At 40.2% G+C, this 15,598-nt stretch overlaps 1 long non-coding RNA gene across 2 annotated transcripts in view; it reads right to left on the reverse strand.

Annotated features, from left to right (window-relative positions):
• LOC114024732 overlaps nt 1–15,598 on the reverse strand; it is a 46,340-nt gene that overhangs the window by 20,294 nt on the left and 10,448 nt on the right. The window contains exon 1 of one of the 2 annotated variants that reach the window (XR_003566944.1): nt 9,309–9,410. The exons of the other annotated variant lie outside the window; for it this stretch is intronic. This is a non-coding gene — a long non-coding RNA (uncharacterized LOC114024732). Of the gene's footprint in view, nt 1–9,308; nt 9,411–15,598 lie in introns of those variants that run through there. 2 annotated transcript variants of the gene reach the window in all.

Raw genomic sequence — 15,598 nt, forward strand, 5'->3', positions numbered from 1 at the left:
AGACCCATTTTCAGACACAGCCAATGAAAATTTGTTTGGTTTGATTGTGCACAGTTGTTACAAAAAGTTTTTTTAATTTTTTTTTCTTTTTCCAATGAAAATTGGTAGGGGTGAGTAGGATGGCAAAAGGGGATAGGGACAGAAGAGAGGAGAAAAAAGGAGAGGAAAAGAGAGGAGAGGAAAGGAGAGGAATGAAGAGAAGAGAAGAGAAGAGAAGAGAAGAGAAGAGAAGAGAAGAGAAGAAAAGAGAGGGTCACTGAGGCATCTTTTTTTAATTCAGAGAACTGAAGGAAGGCCAGAAAGAAGCACAGATAAGCAGGACAGTTTTGAAAGCTACAGGTTTAAATTAGTTTTGTATTTAAAAAAGAGAAGCAAGTTGTACACAGCAGAGATCTCCAATTGCCTTTACAATCTTCCTTGTTTTTTTCTACCATGTATATGGGAATGCCCATTTTATTTGATGTTTGTTAAGTTCAAAGTAAAAATAAATTTTTAAAAATTAAAAATAAATTTAATATAACTTTTAAAAAATATGAATAATGGAAATTCATAGTTTCATATGTGAAGATCTCTTTCTGATCTATTTAAAAATGAAATTTTTATATCAACAGTCATTTATTTCCTCACTCTTCCACTGAGAAAAATAAACAAACAAACCTTGGTAACAAATATGTATAATAAAATAAAACAAATTCCCACATTGTCTATGTCCAAAAAATGTTTGTCTCATATGTCATTTGTAGTCCATCACCTTTCTCTTAGAAGGTGGTGATTTCTTCAACACAGGACCTCTGAAATCATGGTTGGTCATTGCATTGATCACAGTTCTTAAATCTTTCAAAATTACTCACTTTTAGAATGATCTAATTGTACAAATTGCCTGGTTCTCCTCACTTCACTTTGTATCAGTTCATACAAGTCTCTGAATTAGTTCTCTGAAATGGTTCCATTCATCATTTTTATTGCCCAGTAATATTATTCCATTCCATTCATTTACCATAGACCTATGGGTAGAACTGCTATGTCACTACACTGCTTAAAAACTTTTGGATCATCATTCCAAATTGCTTTTCAGAATGGCTGGACCAGTTCAAAGCTCCACCAATAGTGCATCAGTATATCTGTTTTCCTACCCCCTCCAATTTTTGTCATTTTCTATTTTTTTTGATCAGTTTTGTCAGTCTTAGGGGTATGAGGTGGAACCTCAGAGTTGCTTTAATTTGCATCCACAATTTATTTTCCAGGTCAATTGTTTTATGTCAGATAAATGTACTTCTCTATTTATTTTCTTTTATTTTTTCACTCTTTCTACTATTTCTTGCGGTCTCATTGATTTCTGTTAGGTTTTTTCTAATTTTCCATTATCTGGAAAATGTCTAGCACTTTCTATTCTAAGCTATGTATTCTCTTTCAAAATTCTTTCCCCCAAATCTTTTATCTCATTGTTTATTTCACTGCTTCATTTCTTCTAAATATTCATGTCATCCTTGTGAAAAATCTACTTTATCCTTTGAGTTTCTGCTTGAAATCATTACAAAGTTACTCCCTCCTTTTTGTCACCGGTTGGTGTTTCCTTTGATTTGCTCATTTCTTCAGGTTTAGTTTATGAACTGGGGCTTTGTGCCAGGGTCATATTCCCTACTTGGTGAGGTAGTTGACTTTGTTTAGTTTTGTCCTGTGTACTTGGGTTCCTGTGCTGACCTCTGTCTTTCAAGGTGAAGCCTCCCCCTGGATCTTTGAGGTTCAGAACACTGGATCTTCAGGACCTTCTGTGGTGTTTCAGAGAAGAATTTTAGGAATTTAATAGCCCCAGTTGGAGCTGGTTTTTGTCTCTCCCCAGCACTCCCAAGGTCCCGATCTCAGGATTTTCTGACCACCTTGGAACTTTCTGAGGTAAGAAAGAAGTCCTCTGAGTTTCTAGTTATGCTGGGAAACTACCCTGTGCTGGAAGGTTGGGGGTTGAGTGCCCTTTCTTATTGTCCTTGGGCTTCTGGTTGAATTCCTGTGTAATTCTGAGGTGGGTGAGGTCACGTAGTTTTTCATTGGATTTCCTCATCATTATTCAGGCTGGTGTCAACTTCTGGTTTTGATGTTCTCAATATTTGAGAGCTAGGCAATCCACTTCCTGTTCAGGCAACCATCTTGGCTGGAAGTGCACCATCGTCGGTGTTTAATACTTCATTTTAATTAAACTGAATTTTTAAAGACAAAGACCATGTTTTCTACACTGAGAGTATTGTATTTGCCTGGGTATGTGCTATCTTATTACTAGACTATAAGCTTCAAGAGGTAGAGACTCTGTCTTATTCAAATTTTGCATCTCCCTTAGCAACCCTAGCTTTACACATAGTAGATGCTTAATAATTCTAATGTTGTATTTTGTTGTAACCGAATGGAAATATACATTTAAGAGAACGATATCTATCTATTATCTATCTGTCTCAGTTTATCTCTATCACCTATATCTCTCCATCTTTCTATTTCTATCATCTTTCTCTATCATCTCTCTCTCTCTCGTCTATCTATCTATCACTATCTAAGGAGTCCCAGTTCCCCCAACATATGAGTTACAATATATGAGTCCTAAGTTACAGATTATTTCAGGAGAAACCTGAGCAACAGGGCTGAAATAGCTGGCATAATTCCCCCGGTCTCTGCCAAGGGTCTGCCTTTATGATGATGCCTTGCTGCATTGACTGTCTTGCCTTGAACCTCCTTTGCACTGACTTTGTTATCTGACATCAGTTATGGGAACTATTTTAAAGATCAAAAACACCACTGGAAGCCCTGCTTCTTCCTGCCTTGATTTGCTTCCTAGAGGTAAATCTAGCCTAGGAGAGAAGCAGTGCATACCTCAGTTACTAATAGCAGCAGCTGCCTCCTGGCCCTGCAGTTGAGGTACTTCAAATTTGTTTAAGCTGCTCAAAAACCTTCAGTGACTCCTAGCTCCTCACTGATCAAAGTCAAAATTTCATTCTATTAGCAGTTTATAACATGAAGCATTCAAGGGTCCAAATGGCTCTCTCCAAATTCATCTCCCACTACTCTACTATACCAACTCTCTACTCTAGTCAAATGGCCCTACTCATGGTTCTCTGAACATACTGTGAACATTCCTGCCTCCATACCTTCATCCACACCTTTTCTCAGCCTGAAATAGCTTTCTCCTTTTTCTCTACTTGTTGAAGTCCTGATCTCCCTTTGTGATCCAGACAAAATCTCCAGACCATGCAACAGTGGCAACAGGAATAGATCCATAGATGCAGCTTGGTAGCACCATGGATAGAGTGCTGGACTTAGTCTTAGAAAGTCTTATAGAAGGCAGCTAGGTGGCACAGTGGATAGAGAACTGGCCCTGAAGTCAGGAGGACCTGAGTTCAAATCTGACCTCAGACCAAACACTTGACACTTACTAGCTGTGTGACCCCGGGCAAGTCACTTGACCCCAATAGCCTAAAACAAAAAACAAAAACAAACAAACAAAAAAAAGTCTTAGAAAAGTTTTAGAAAAATGTGAGTTCAGATACTGCCTCAGATACTTACTGGCTGTGTAACCCTGGACAAGTCACTTAACTTTCCTCAGCCTCAGTTTCTTCATCTGTAAAGAACTGATGTGAGGATCAAACAAGATAATATATGTAAAAAAATTTGAAAACCTTAAAGCAGGATATAAATGCTAAGTATCATTATTATTATTTGAAATCAGAGGACATGGGGTCAAATCTTGTCTCAACTACTCCCTACTTATGGGTCCTATCATTTGTAAATTGAAAGAGCTGGATTCTTAAAGTCTGTTGTAGCTCCAAATTCTATGATTCTAGATCTTTCCCAGTTTCTATAATCCACAGAGAATTCTCCATTCTGTCTTCACACCCGTTCAGAACTTAACTTACGTAACTTGTATTCGTTACACACACATATGATATATATCATATAGAGATGTATATGATGTGTGTATATGTATATATGTATGTATGTGTGTGTGTACATATATATATGTATGTATGTATGTATATATGTCTTGTTTAATCTAGAGAGTGAGGTCCTTGAAGGCAGGGACTATATCTTAAGCTTTGAAGTAGCTCTAATGCCCAAGATGGCACTCAGCACACAGTAGGAGTTTGGTAAATCTTTGTTAATAATTATAAAAAATTGACTTGGAATGAAGGGAAAGCAAAAAGCTTACCAGAAATCCAGTGGGACTGGTGTTACTGGGGAATAGGGTAGAGTCATAAGAGATTGGATGGATACAATACTGGACCTGAAGTCAGGAACACCTGAGCTGAAATCCAGCCTCTGACACTTCGTTGCTATCTGATCCTGAACAAATTACTTAACTCCTATCTGCCTCAGCTTTTTCATCTGTAAAATAGAGACAATAACAGGATTGTTACGAAGATCAAATGAAGTAATATTTGTTTAAATTTTTTTAAAAGCACTCAACATAGTGCCTAGCACATAGTAGGTGCTATACAAATGCTTATCCTCTTTCTTTTCTACTTAAAGATGAAAGGGGCTTTAGAAGCTACTCAATCTGGGTATCATATTTTATAGATGATAAAACTGAAGTCTAACAAATCAAAGAAGCTAGTCTAGGCATGAGAAACCTGCAGCCTCAAGGCCACATGTGGCTCTCTAGGTCCTCAAGTGTGACCCTTTGACTGAATCCAAACTTCACAGAACAAATCCCCTTAATAAAAGGATTTGTTCTGTAAAACTTGGACTCAATCAAAAGGCTGCACCCAAGGACCTAGAAGGCCACATGTGGCCTTGAAGCCACAGGTTCCCCACCCCTAGGCTAGTGCAAGGTTGCACAAGTCATGAGTGGCACTGATATCTTCAAGTGCTAAGTAAATCCTCATTCTTCTTGACTCTGCATCTCTTGACACTGTAACCAGCCCTTCATCCTGGATATTCCCTCCGCCTTTGTTTTTTGTGGCATTGCGTTCTCCTGCTTCTCTGACCTGTTTGTCCACTCTTGCAGAATGTCCTTTGCTAGCTCGTCCTCCATTTCCTATCTCGCAGTTGTTCCTGGAGGTCTTGTCCTGGGCCATCTCCTCTTATCCTCTTACTACATTTTCTCTTTTGATGGCTACATCAACCTCCATGGGTTGAATTGTCACCTGTGTGAAGATGACTCAAAAATCTACATATCTATCCCTAATCTCTTCCTCTCTTTCTCTCTCTCTCTCTCTCACTCCCTCCCTCCCTCTCTCCCTCCCTCTCCCTCTCTCTCTCTCCCTCTCTCCTGACTACATCAACAGAAGCTTGTTTCTTGTTTCCATCTGTATATCCCATAGACATAACAAGTTTAGTATGTCTAAACTAGAAGTCATTGCCTTCCCTGCTATATCTGACCCTCTTTAGAGTGCTCTGTTTTTGCCAAGAATAGCACCATTATTCCAGATACTTTTATTCATCCTCTGCATAGCTAACAAAGTGATTTTCCTAGATCACAGATCCGATCCTGTAGCTCCCCCATTCAACAAAGTCTAGTGACACCCTATTACATCTAAGATCATCAATCTCTTTGGACAACCCCCCCTTTTCCTCTTCATAAGACACAATTCTTCTTGAGCCTTAAGAATTTCATTCTTCTAAGTTTCTCATTGCTCTGGGGCTGACTTCCCCTATAGCTTTGTAGGCCATGCGATCCTATTTATTTTTTTCTCTAAATCCTTTGAAATCTTTTCCCTCAAGATCTAGATCTAGAGGGCAGGTCAGACTACGCCCAGCTTTACTTTTTTCTATCACTGATTCAAAGATGGGGTGGGACCCATCATTTCCAACCCAATAGCTAGTTCCTGTTTGTTGATAAGAATCAGATCCAGAAGAGCATTTTCTTCATCTCTCAAAGGATAAAATTATTAAGTCAAATTAAGAAATTATTAGCTGCTTGGTTTTTGGCAGAGAGTGAGCTGAGTAGATGCCAAAGTACCTCATCATTACTATTCCATGTTTCCATGACAGAGTTGTGATCTATTTCCCAAACTTCTCATCTATTTCCTCTTATGGTCCAAGTGTTCTGCAGTATAATTCAATGACAGTGTCACAGCTGCTTAAGCCTCTGTTGAGCTTTATCTAAGGACTCTACAATAGATTTTGTCCCTGGGATTCTCAGATTTCCTCTCATGAACATATCTTCTTATTTTAATGTGTAATACTTCTATCCTCCTCCACCATCTTTGATCATCCTGCTCCTTCTAGAGCCAAATTCCAGTCATGGTTCCCAGTCTATCAAGCCTCAATAGTACCTATGGGGTTAGATTTGCTTCTTTTCCTTGGGATATCTTCTTCATCTTTTTGTTACCCAAACTTTGAATATTTTTATAGATAACTAAAGTAATTTTAACTTCTTTTTATTCATGGTCCATTTTTTATGTTTTGTTTTCTATAAATACCTGGAGGGTGGGGAGGAAAACCAGGGCTTTGTCTAAAGGTATAAAAATTAACAACTGAGTTTAGCACCTTATTAGCAAAAATAATTAGCTAAAATAGGAGGCTATCAGATGGCTACACATAGATAAAACCCAAGTGTGAGTTATTATAGTGACTAGCTCCCCCTCTACTCTACTGAACTTGGCTTAATTAATTCTTGTATAATTGTCATATCATGAATTATAGAGTTGTTAGAGGATCATTTAGTGCTGCTTATCTCAATTACGTTGTTTGCCTCGAGGGCCAAAATTGCTGTTCCTGGTTATGGCCATTCTCCCCACACTCTGGTTACTCCTTGTGGTAATGGGCACTGTCATGGTGGATATATATTAACAGTTTTCTTCTTTTCCGTTTAAAACCCTTTGATTACATTTGCAAGCTTCAGTCCAATTCATTCTTTTTAAAAATTTTAATTGTTTTCATTGTTGTTTTTAATCTCACCTTTGTCTATGCTTCCATCTTCCCAGCACTGACATCTTAATTACTTAAGTAACCTAAGGACCTCTGGATCCCACCACTGTACCTATAGGACTTCTGACCTTTCCATCTTCCCAGATTTTTCTTTTAAATGCTATCTCTCCTAATTAGAGACTGAGCTCTTTGAGAGCCGAGACTGTAGCATTTTCTATCTGTATCCCCAGAACTTGACATGAATAAGCTCTTAATAGATACTTTTTCATTCATTCTTTCATTCATATACCTTTCCATCTCACCTACCTAGTGAGTGACATGTTATAACAAGAAATTTAAAAAGAAAAACCCAACCAATATATTCACTGAGTCTGAGAGAGTATACAAGCTCCAGACCCTTAGTCCACTCACCTCCCTAAAGAAGGGAATGAGGGACTTTAAAAAAAAAATACATTTCTTCAGGGCTAACCCTCTTAGTCATTATGGTTACACAGAGTTCAGTTTTGTTTTTATTCATTTTGGGTTTTTTCAATTTCCTTTGTTATTGTCATTATGTATATTATTTTCTTGTTTCTGCCTTTTCCTGTTTGCGTCAGTTCATAGATATACATTCAGGTAAACTCATTTCTACCAGACCCTGTTAGGTATACCACATCTCTGGCCAGGAGTCTGACAGACTTCTCAGAATCCCAATTCAATCCAATCCAAAAAGCATTTGTTAAGCACCTACTAAGCACAAACACCCTGCATGACCCTGAGGATACAAAGTTAAAATTTAAAACAATCATTGCTCTCAAGGAACTTACAATCTACTGAGTTTCTTTTTGAATTGTAATGGCTGGATGCATCCAGCCAGCTTAGCATAAAGCGACCATCAGAAACTCACCCAGTTGTAGCTGAGACATGTGGATGCCACATTTGGACATGAACTTGGTGGGACCAAAGCTACATAGAAACTATATTCTCCCCAGAGATCAAAATGGTAGAGAAGAGATTTTTACTCCAAAACGCTGAGGGAGAATGATTGTTCCTCTTTTCTTGCTATGCCTTCAAAGTAAATGTTCTTTTATAAAAGCTAAGTGATGTTAATTTGTTAAAAGAAAATGGTAGCCAAGAGTGGGAGGACAATGCCTATAATTAGGACTTGAGCCAGAGAAGGACACTCCAACCCCTGGGGGGGGGGGGGAGCACTTAATACATTCTATTCCTTCAGTTCTCTTTTTCTATCACTATCACTTCCAAATGACTTTCTCTCTGCCTCCAGTAGAACCCCCACTTGTAACAAAGAAGTACAATCAAGCAAAATAGATTAACCCACTGTCCACAACTGGTAATGCATGCCTCATTCCACACCTAAAGTCCACAGCCTCTCTGATGCAAGGCAAGGGACTTCGCTGTCAATTCTCTGAATTCATAATCACTCAATGCATTAACCAGAATTCTGAAGTCTTTCATTGGAATTTTCCTTTCCATTATCACAGAAATTGGATAAATCATCTGAGGTTTGTTAACATTGCTCTAAATAAGTTCACCCAAATCTTCCCAAGTTTCTCTGAATATTTTATGCCCTTAGTTTTTTTTTTAATTTATTGTTTCTTTATTTTAACATTCTTTTTAAAAAAATTGAGTTCCAAATTCTCCCCCCCCCCACACCTGTCCCACCCACTGAGAAGGCAAGCAATATAATATCAATTATGCATGTGAAATCATGCAAAATTAGCCATATCACAAAAATAACAAGACAAAGAAAGTTAGAAAATTATACTTCAGTTTGCACTCAGAGTTTATCAGTTCTGTCTCTGGAAGTGGACCGCATTTTGTCATCATGAGTCCTTTGGAATTGTCTTTGATTGGATCAGGGCAGCTCCTTGACCTGTAGCATTTTCTATCTGTGTCCCCAGAGCTTTGTTGGTCGCTGTTTTTACATTATTGTCTTTTTCTGAGTTTGTGTTTTGATCTTCCCTGCCAGCACAGTAACTTTTTATGGTAAAATTCTGTTGTTGTTGTTGTTTGCTCATTTTTCCAGTCTATTTTTGGACTTTGAGCTTTATGTTAAAGTTGAACTCTACTCACTTGGGGATGGGGAGTCACTGTCTCAAGCTTCAGGCTTTTTCATGCTGCTGTTTTTAGAGCTAGTTCTGGTGGTGTGCAAATCTTTAGTACTTCCAAGCTGGAAACAGGTCTAGTCAGCCATTGCTCCCCTGGTCTGCACTCTGGTCTTAACCCAAAAAGGATCCCTACTCCTCTCCAGCTGTAAACCTAGTGCTCCTTTTAGCCCTGGAACTATGGCCAGGCTGTAGGCTCTTCTACAATCACGAGTGCTAATGCTCCACTCTGCCTTGGAACTGTGACCCAGAACTGCCTCTGGGCAATAGGGTTGCCAATCAGTACCTACTGCACCCACTGCCGGTAAAGGGTCCCCTGAAATCTCTTTTTGACCAGTTATCTGACCCCCTTACCTTCTCTGGGTTGAGAGCCTCCAAAGCTGCTAGTGTCACTGTTTTAGCCACCTCCAAGGCTGGTTACTGGTGCTGCCACCATCTGTGCTCCAGGCTGGCACCTATACCAGTGTCAAAGACCTTTTCTGGTGACCTCATAAGTTGTCTTACACTGGAAAAATGCCTCTCCCTGACTTTCTGTTGGCCCTGCAGCTCCAGAATTTGATTTGATGCATTATTTTAAAGTTGTTTGGAGGGGAATGTAGGGAAAGTTCAGCTGGGTCCCAGTCTGCACTCTGCCATCTTGCCTTCCTTTTCTGTCCATAGTTTCTGATGTTGCAATAATATCCCATTACATTAATATACCACAATTTGTTCATTTTCCAATTAATAAGAGATTACTGTGGCAATGTTCAGATATTCCTGAGGACATTGGACAAAGTTTCCAGGATAGAAGCCATTCCAGGGCCCAGAGACTTCTCTTTTCACTGCAATATCTGAAGAGTTTTGCTGAGTTGTGTGTGTCCCAGGCTCATATCAGAGTTGCCCAATCTGGTCTGCAGAGTCAATAGTTTTTCATTGCCAAGCATTCAGAATTAAAGCTGTCCTTTTGATCTAAGCATACCCAGTTTGAATAAAACATTGTAGACTTCAGTAGAAAACGTGTAGAGCTTCCAGTAATGTATGTGGCAATTTCTTCTTAAAATATTCTATTGATGTCCTTTTTTAAACACCACTATTACTTCCCAATGACTCTCTCCTCACCTCTAGTAGAATGAGCCCTTGAACAAAGATGGGTCTTTAGCCTAGGAAAGGACGGGCTTAAACTCAGCTTAGTTTTTCTTTTTAGTTCTATTCCCAAAAGAATCAAGAAGTAACTTGGGCAACATTGTAGATCAGAGTTCACATTAAGTGAGTGGTGCATTTTGGGAAACCACACCAGCAATGATTTTTATTCTGTAAACAGAGGGAGGCCATCCCAACTCTCATTACAAAGGATGGGTTGATCACCTGTCCTGAGTCAGGACAAACTTTTCGAAATGCTTGTAATGAAAAAAATGCAAGTCTTCTCTGTCCAAAGATGAGGAAAAAAAATACCATTCCCAAAGGACACCGAGCCAGCACCAAGAAATTCTTCATAAAGAGTAACCTTTTGTCCTTTCTTGAAAGCCTCAATAAACACTTTGTATTTCTGTCATGCAGCCAGACTCCTCCTTCCACAGCTAGCCAGCCCTATTTCTAAACGTGAAGACAATCGTCAGAATGCCCCACTGATCATTCATTGGCTTCCTTATATTGGAAGGGATAAACCAGTTAAATAAATCCGAACAACATGAAGAAGCCTTGCATATGTGGCTGAGTGCAAATAAGCTTGGCCTCTCAGATCAGGTTTTTCAGATTCTACTCTGGCCTCAACAAGTCAGGGAAAAGAATGGGAATGGCCACTTCCAAACTGACCAACTTCTCTTTGTCTTAAACACCTCCATTTCTTCTATCTTCTAGTCCTCCCTGAAACCTAGCTCCCTCCGAATGATCATTTATCAGAAGATCTTATCCAGTAAGGTTTGAAATTTCACATCCACAAGTGATGGGGGAGGGAAGTTGGAATACTTCTTGTTCTCCATTGCCATTTTCAGACCCTCCCTCTGCCATCATCACTCAGTAACCTCTTCTCTTTTGATATTCACATAATCCAAATTTGTCGACCAATCCAGATACAGATGTTTGTTATCTATCTACTCAACCACATTCTCCTTTCTTCCTCTGTGAGTACAGTGTCTGGCTCACTGTCTTTCTCTTCTCTCCCTCTCCTGCACTCATACTGGGGGACTTCAACACGTATTGACATACCCTCAGATACCCTAACACCCCAGGTCTTCAATCTACTTTGTTCCCGTTACCTACTTCTCCATTCTAGCTACGTGCAAGAGATGGTGACACCTTTGACCTTGCCATCACCCATCACTCTCTTCTGTGCTAGTGAAATCTGTAATTACTTTATCTGATTATGGCTTTTTTATCATTCCACTCTTCCCACTGCTTTACAACCCTTACCCCTGCCCTTTGTCCTCACTATGACCTCTAATCCCTCCACCCATGAGCCCTTTCCCAGGATCTTTCCCTGCATGGGCCATACTCTCCTCTCTTTCTTGCTTCAACCCTTTGGTGAACCAACTTCTACACTCCATTCCCTTGTCCCCTTGTTCTATTGCTGATCACACTTTGTTAAAACTCCAACCCTGGATTATTCCCACTGTACGCCTCCTATCCCCTTCTCCCCCACTTTCTGGCTCTATTTTTTTCTTGCCTGGCCTATTATGATGCAAGTTCAAATCTGGCCTCAGACAGTTACTAGCTGTTGACCCTAGGCAATTCACTTAACCCTATTTGCCTCAGTTTCCTCATCTATAAAATGAGCCAGAGAAGGAAATGGCAAACCACTCCAATATCTTTGCCAAGAAAAGGGGTCATGAAGAGTTAGACATAATTGAAATAAATGTCTGAAGGAAAATAGGATGTAAGCTCCTTACGGGTAGAGAGTGTCTTCCTTTCTTCTCTACTCTTCTCTTATCTCTTTCTTTTATCTCTTTCTCTTACCTTTTATTTTGTATCCTTAGCACTTACTTTGTCTGGCTCATTGTTGTAATTGTTGTAGTTCAGGCTTAGGTCCCATCCAACTCTTTGTGATCCCACGTATCATACCTTGCCAATGCTGTCCGTGGGGTTTTCCTGGCAAAGATACTGGAGCGCTTTGCCCCTTCCTTCTCCAGAGAATTAAAGCAAACAGAGGGTAAGTGACCTGCCCAGGGTCATCCAGCTAGTAAGTGCCTGAGGCCAAATTTCAACCCAGGTCTTCCTGGGTTCAGGGTTCAGGCCCAGTGCTCTATCCACTGAGCCACCTACCTGACTTATAATGAATAAGTAATAAATGTTTTATGAATGTATCTATTATCTATCTAACTACTTATCTATCATCTTATCCACTTGATGATGAATGAAACTAGAGGAAATCAGAAAACCGCACTGAATGGACCCACTACCAATTTGTTATCTTATCTCAACTGAGCCCTCACTATAGCAAGACAAATATTCTATTCCTCCCTAAATCAATTTGCTAACCTACTCCCCACAGAAGCTGCTCTAAACCTTCTCTCTCTTCAAACCTCCCTTAGCTTCTCTCCTCCCACCTTCTTAGCTGAGGACCTAGCCTTATATTTCACCAAAAAATTGAGGTGACTACCAAGATCTTCTCCTTCTAGTTTCTTCATCATCTCACATCATTCAGACGCCCTCCTCTACTATATTCTCCTTCAGTCCCATCTCAGATGAAGAGAAGCCAAGGCAAAATCCTCAACGTGCACCCTTGATCCCATCTCTACCCTCCCCACCCCATATTCTCCAGCAGATTGACTTCTTTATCCTTCTCTGTCTCTCTCTCTCTCTGACTCTGTCTCTGTCTGTCTCTCTGTCTCTCTCTTCCTCCTATTATCTGTCTCCTTTCCTGACATCTACAAATATGTCCATAGCTCTCCCATCTTTTAAAGAAATAAAACCCTGGATCCCCAGTAGCTGTATCCCTACACCCAATGCCTCTACTTCCCTTTTTTCTCACTCTTTTCTAAACTGTTTTTCAGTCTTGCTTCCAACCTCATCCTTCAACTAAAACTGCCCTTTACATATTACCAGTAATCTCTTAATTGCCAAAGCTCGTGGCTTTTTACAATCCTTATCCTTCTTGACCTCAGAATCAGGGTGATTACCACTGTCAATTGCCCTTTTCTCCTAGATGTTCTCTTCTCTCCAGCACTCCGTGGTACTCACCTGATTCTCCTCTTAGCTGATTCTCCTCAGTTTCCTGTGCTGGTTCTCATGTCTACATCACACCTACTAACTCCAGGGGTGTCCCAAGTTTCTGTCCTGAGTCCTCTTTTCTTTTCATTTTATACAAGGGGTTCCTGACCTTTTTTGTGTGTCATGGACCCTTTGGGCAGACAGTCCGGTGAAGCCTGTGAACCCTTGCTCAGAGTAATGTTTTTAAATGCATAACAAAATTACCTAAACTCTAGAGCATCAGCTGTGGGGAAAATCCCAGGGAAAAGGACTTAACCTGGAATCACTCAACCGAATCTACAGCCTATCATTTTCATCCTAATTTGTCATGTTTGTAGCTTGTGAAAACACTCACCCTGCCATTTCCTTAGCTGCTGCTGAAAATTCATTCAAAAGCCAAAGAGCAGATGACACATTAGCAAATCTAATGGGGTGAAGCCGGGAGACCTCCCAGAGGTGTGAAGGCTGGGGTGGTGGTGGTGGTGGTGATGAGAAATGAGTCAGGTTTGGCAAACTCATCAGACAAAAAGAAGGACTCAACTCTCAATTATTCCACTTGGGGCTTACCGCTTTAGGGACTATCCTCAGTCAATGCCTTTATCCATTCTCTAAGAGACTGTATCCTCCACCTTCTGAGCAGTACCTCACCCCACCTCCTCCTCCTCCTTCCTCCATCAAACAATCAGCAAGTATTTGTTAAATGTCTACTGTGTGTCAGAGAGGCAGCATGGCCTCGGAGCAAGTCTAGCCTCTGAGGTACACTGACTGTGTGACCCTGGGCAAGTCACTTAACCTCTAGACTTCTAGGGAGCTCTGGAGCATTGTAAATTTCAGAGGCTGGGTAGTTCTGCATTGGAAAAAGGAGTTTTCTCCTCTGGGAGAGTTTTTTATACCAATAAAATCACAGTCTCTAGCCCTAGGCCTAGGCTGAGCCCTAAATTAGGCCCTGGAGGTACAAAGGCAAAAGTGTCACAGCCCAGCTGTCATTCTGTTGGGGGAGACAACCTGGTGCGCATGTGCGTGTGCACACACACTCACACACGTACACACAGAGGCATACACATACACATGTATACATATATTTTTTTATGTATACAGTCAAGTCAACAAGTATTTATCAAGCAACTACTATGTTATAGGCACAGTGTTAATCATTATGTATGTGTGATACATACATGACAATATTATGTGATGTGATATATAATATAATGTAATACAATGATATAATACAAATATAATACAATGATGTAATACAAAAATATAATAGGATATATGCATATTTGCAAGCAGATATATATACATACAGATACACATACACATACACACATATACATATACATACACACATATACATATGCATACATAAAATACATAAGAAATGCATATAAATTAATTTTTTCCAGGGGAGGCCTTAGTTGCTAGGGATCAGGAAAAGGCCTTTCCATTTCTGGTTGGTATATAACGTGCCAGCTCCTTCTCAATATCAGCCTGGACAGAACAATTAAGAAGGGAAATGTGATGCCCCCGAAAAGGCAGATCATACATTCCAAAGCCAGATATAAAGGATTTTGGATTCCCCACAGCGTCAGTCACTGCCCCTCCCTGGCCCCTTGTTGGCGTAGCAGATAATTGGGAGAGCTGACTTGAAGCAAAAGCAATGCCACTTTTATGGACAGGCAGCTGTTTTATTAGGTGCTATTTGTTTGTCTTCCCCCTCTCTTGAAGGCTTACCCCACAGACAGCTGCTGGCCCTTCTGGTTCATGGATGCATACTGAACCACTGAGTCAGGAACTTTGGCATAAGGCATCAAGCCTGTACAGTATAGGGCGTCAAATCATAGAAACTCAAAACTTGAAGGCACCTGAGGGATCACTTGATATAAAACCTTCAGTTGAGTAGGTGTAGTGGTGGTGGTGGTGGCGGTACGGGGCCTCGAGTCAGGAAGACTCCTTTTTCTTTTTTTTTTCTTTTTTTTTCTTTGCTAGGCAATGGGGTTAAGTGACTTGCCCAGGGTTACACAGCAAGTAACTGCTATGTGTCTGAGGCCGGATTTGAACTCAGATCCTCCTGAATCCAGGGCCGGTGCTCTATCCACTGTGCCCTCTAGCTGCCCCAAGACTCCTTTTTCTGAATTCAAATACAGTCTCAGACACTTACTAGCTGTGTGGTCCTGGGCAAGTCACTTCACCCTGTTTGCCTCAGTTTCTTTATCTGTCAAATGAACTGGGGAAGGAAATGGCAAACCAGTTCAGGATCTCTTCCAAGAAAACCCCATAAAGGAGGTCACAAAAATTTGGACACCACTGAAAAAAGACTGAACAGAAAACAACAAATAACACTGAATGAGAAATATAATGGAGTGAGAACAACATGTAGGCCTCCTTGTGACTATGGATGCTCACTTCACCACAAGATTCAAAGAAACTAGTAGTAGTAGTAGTAGTAGTAGTAGTAGTAGTAGTAGTAGTAGTAGTAGTAG

The sequence above is a fragment of the Vombatus ursinus genome, unplaced genomic scaffold (assembly GCF_900497805.2).
Source record: "Vombatus ursinus unplaced genomic scaffold, bare-nosed wombat genome assembly UNPS02014822.1, whole genome shotgun sequence".
In the NCBI taxonomy this organism is placed as follows: Eukaryota; Metazoa; Chordata; class Mammalia; order Diprotodontia; family Vombatidae; genus Vombatus; species Vombatus ursinus.